Below are 4286 nucleotides of genomic sequence, written 5' to 3' on the forward strand. Positions count from 1 at the left end.
CGTTTGTCGGCACCCTTGAGCATGGGGGGGGTTAGGAGTTCTGCCCCATCGGTGCTCGCAGGCAATTGGCAGGAACCAAGGGAGCCTGCTTCGGCTCAGCAGGGACTTGGTGCTGTAAGGCAGCAAACTGTCCTTCGACAACAATCGGCTTCTAATGATCAGGCCGGTGTTGCTGGGTGGGTGACTCCAGCTCCAACTTTGTTACCTGTGTCTGTGCCCTCGGGGACTGCAGCGGAGGACGGGCAAGCGCGACCGGGGGAGTCAGCACCTGCTCCTGGAGCCTCGGGTCCTGGGCAAGCACAGCCGCTGATGGGAGACAGAGTTCTGGCCGAGCAAAAAGGCAGGAAGCGCAGAAGGCATGGGCACAGCAGGCGCTCTGGGGCAAGCTCTTCTAGTGAGTCCTCAGGTTCGGAGGATGAGCTGGCAGTAGGCCAAAAGGACGTTGCATACTGGCTCCAGGGGGCCATGGTTCCGGGCATTCCGGCATGGTTAGCAAGCTTTCGAGAAGCAACTAGAGTATACTATAAGGAGGGAGCAGGGATGAGAAAGCCAACTCAACCCCCGATTGGTTTCCCAGCGGGGGATGACCCGCCTGGGACCCATCTACCCAGGAAGCAGCGCATGCGGGCCCTGTTGGGTTATTATGTTGATGTTTTTGAATTTGTGAGGCCTGATGATGATGCCCCCAAAACTGGTATTAGAAAAAGGCGGCCTCGCAGGGATCGGGTAGCGGTTGAGAGAACTTTTACGAACTGGATCAGGGGATATGGGGGAATATATGTGCCTAGTTGCCGGGGCCTTCCCTGAACGGGGATGGCATTTGATACGGCACTTCAATAATGTCATGGAGGCCATGGTGCTATCAGGAGATGTGGCTGCAATAATGTATGACACAAAAGCCAGGGAAAAAGCGTCCAACAATGCGCAAGCTAGATGGGATTTGAGGGAAAGGGACTCTTGGATGGTAAAAGTGGGTCCCTATGTCCAGAGAAACGAGTCTGAGAGGCACTGGTCAAGCAGCAAGAGGGAGGTAAAAGGCCTATGTTGGGATTTCCAAAAAGGGTCCTGCCAACGACGTCGCTGCAGATTTGAACACAGCTGTGAAGCTTGTGGGGGAGGGCATGGAAAACACGACTGCAATCGTCAGGGTACGAGTCGGCCCTTTCGATCCAGCCGATCCACCGCCAAGAAAGGGAGTGGATCGGCGAACTCAAGTGCAGCAGGGACCCAAAAAGCAGAATGAAGTCCCTTTGGAACTTACCACCTTGGCTATTTCCCCCGTTAAGGTTGCCGCCTTGCTGGCGCTGTTAAAGGACTATCCCAATCGGGAGTCAGCTGAGTACCTGGCTTCTGGATTGGCGGTGGGTTTTCGCATTCCATACGAGGGAAAGCGGGAGGCTACTACTAGCCCAAATCTTAAGTCTGCCATACAAATGCCTGAAGTGGTGGCAGACAAGATCCGGAAAGAGAGCCAGGCTGGCCGCATGGCTGGCCCATACCCCAAGCCACCCCTAACTAATTTGAGAGTGTCACCATTAGGGGTAGTCCCCAAGAAGGCCCCGGGACAATTTAGACTAATACACCATTTGTCCTATCTGAAGGGGACGTCAGTGAATGACGGGATAGCTCCCGGGCTCAGCTCGGTCACCTACGCATCCTTAGACCAGGTGATATCATTGGTCAAGGATTGCGGTCCTGGGGCGTTACTTGCTAAGTGTGATGTTCAATCGGCCTTTAGACTGTTGCCGGTCCATCCTGAGGATTTTGTTTATTGGGGTGCAACTTTCGGAATTCTTGGTATGTGGACAAGGCCATGCCGGTAATGAAAGGCCGCACTGGGAGCCCGCATATTACACATTTCTCAGACGATTTTTTGTTCATTGGCCCGGCGGGAACCTTTGCATGCTCTGATAAGTTGGTAACATTTCAAATATTGGCCGAGGAATTGGGGGTGCCATTAGCAGCAGAGAAGACTGAAGGCCCGTCTTCCTGTTAACCTATTTGGGTATTATGCTGGATTCGGGGGCTGGTTTATCCAAATTGCCAGAAGACAAAGTGCTGGAGCTGAGGTCTTTGCTGGGGCAGCTTTTGGTAAAGCAGAAATGCACTTTAAAAGAAATGCAAAGTCTTTGGGACACTTAAACTTTGCCTGCAAGGCTGTTTCACCTGGCAGGGCCTTCTGTGCATGCCTGGCTAGAGCTACGGCGGGCACCAGAGCGCCACACCAGCATATACGTTTATCACGGTCACTGAAAGAAGATCTACGTGTGTGGCATGACTTCCTGGCAAGTCTTAATGGTGTTTCTATCTGGCAGACGCCAGTCTCTCCGAAAACATCTTTTCAAGTGCATTCCAAGGCATTTGGCAGTTTGGGGTTTTTTCTTTGGTAACCGATGATTTGCTGAAAGGTGGCCACAGGATTGGGTAGGGCCCCTATCCTCCGGGACTTCACCTTTTTGAGTTATTTTCAGGAGCGGAGGTTCGGCAGTTGGCGCCAGAGGCGAACCTGTGTCCAGACCAGTTCCTGGAGGAATTGTGGAGGATTGGCGTGGAATGATCCTCGAGGCCGTGGAACACTCCTTGGCTCCGTCAACACGTTGGGCATATACAGCAGCGATTCGGGGTTACATGGATTACACGGAGCAGAAAGGGGGCCTTAAGGCTTTACGTCCAACAGAGGAATTAGTGCTGCGCTACCTCGTCCATTTATGTTCCCGTAAAATGTCCCCGGGGTCCATGAGCACCCAAGTGGCGGGGCTTTCCTTTTTATGCAAAACCAGGGGTTGGTGGGATCCCTCATCATCCTTTCTGATCCGCAAAGCTATCGCAGGATGGAAGAGGATCAGCCCAGCTACGGCTGACCCCAGGCGGCCTACTTCGTTAGACATGTTAAGGAACATGGTGAATCAGCTGCCTGTTGTATGCATTGACAGTTATGAGGTTGCCCTCTTTGCAGCAGCATTTACTCTTGCCTTTTTTGGGGCCTTTCGGAGCTCTGAGCTTGTATCGGGGTCCCGTTCAGGCACAGGCGATCAAGCAGTTGCTAGGGGAGATGTGCACCTCACTGACGAGGAGCTGCACATCACCCTTCGCCGTTCAAAAATGGATCAGCTGGGTAGAGGGTCTTACATAGTGTTAAGGAGAGGTCGTGGTGACACTCCCTGCCCGGTCTCTACCGTGGGGGCCTTTCTAGCTGTGAGGCCAAAGATCGACGGCCCTTTGTTGATTCACAAAAATGGCACTTGCTTGTCAAGGTATCAGTTTGGGGTTGTTTTGAGGAGCACGCTCCACCAGCTGGGCCTCCCGGCAAAGCAATTCGGCACCCACTCATTTCGGATTGGGGCGGCAACAGAAGCAGCTGCTTCTGGAGTGCCTCCGGATGATCTCAGGGCAGTGGGCCGGTGGTGTTCAGTGGCATATAAGAAATATGTGCGTCCAGATTTGTTGCTGTAACGTTTCTATACCGTATTCCATGTTGCAGGTTTGGTCCAGGTTGCCCCGAAAGTGCTGGTTATCGGGCACAGCATTGTACATTGGGCTGCGCGTTATGCAGTAAGATCCGGTTGGAACAATGACCTGGGCCTGGTTGGTCGTTATCGCATCTCCTGGGCGGGCCGCCGAGGCATGCGCTGGGCATCCCTGGAAAGGGATCTGGATTCGGCTATTCATCGCACCGGGGTTCCTGACATTGTGGTGGTACATCTTGGAGAGAACGACCTCACCAGTGTGACAGCAGTGGGCTTAGCGGATGCCATCAGACGTGACTTCAAGCAACTCTCCTGTCGTTTTCCTGGGCTTCGCATCTGGTGGTCTGCCTTGTTAGAGCGGCGTATTTGGAGGGGAGCTGTTTCCCCGAAAAAGGTTGATGTGGCCCGCAAAAAAGTCAACAAAATGGTCGCCAAGTTCCTTGTTCCGGAAGGTGGTGTGTCCCACACCCTGACATTTGTCACTGTTCGTGGGCCCTATATAGGGCGGATGGAGTCCATCTCTCAGAATGGGGGACGGACTTCTGGTTGGATGATGTGCGGCACGCCTTGTTGGGCTTTTCTGGTTTGTAAGAGCGTTGGCGGGAGCGCGGGGATGGAGGAACCCATCCCCTTGCTCTGTGGCGGGTTTTGGGCATGGGGGAGGAACCATTGGCAAGCAAGCCCAGCCTGCGTGCTGGCATGCTTTTGTGGGGGACCTCCGTAAGAGGTTGTGGGTAAGCGGTGCCGAAAGGCCATCACTCATGGAGGATGAGCTCGGGCGGCAGATCCGCATTTCCGGGTGGCCCGGAACCCAGCAGG

At 54.0% G+C, this 4286-nt stretch overlaps 1 long non-coding RNA gene across 1 annotated transcript; it reads left to right on the top strand.

Moving 5' to 3' along the window:
- The first annotated feature begins 1829 nt into the window (after nucleotides 1-1829).
- LOC143836971 (uncharacterized) lies at nucleotides 1830-3892 on the top strand. The gene is made up of 2 exons (XR_013230888.1): nucleotides 1830-2623; nucleotides 3482-3892. It is a non-coding gene; the product is annotated as an uncharacterized LOC143836971 (long non-coding RNA).
- Nucleotides 3893-4286: the final 394 nt, after the last annotated feature.

Source organism: Paroedura picta, chromosome 1 (genome assembly GCF_049243985.1).
Source record: "Paroedura picta isolate Pp20150507F chromosome 1, Ppicta_v3.0, whole genome shotgun sequence".
Lineage (NCBI taxonomy): Eukaryota > Metazoa > Chordata > Lepidosauria > Squamata > Gekkonidae > Paroedura > Paroedura picta.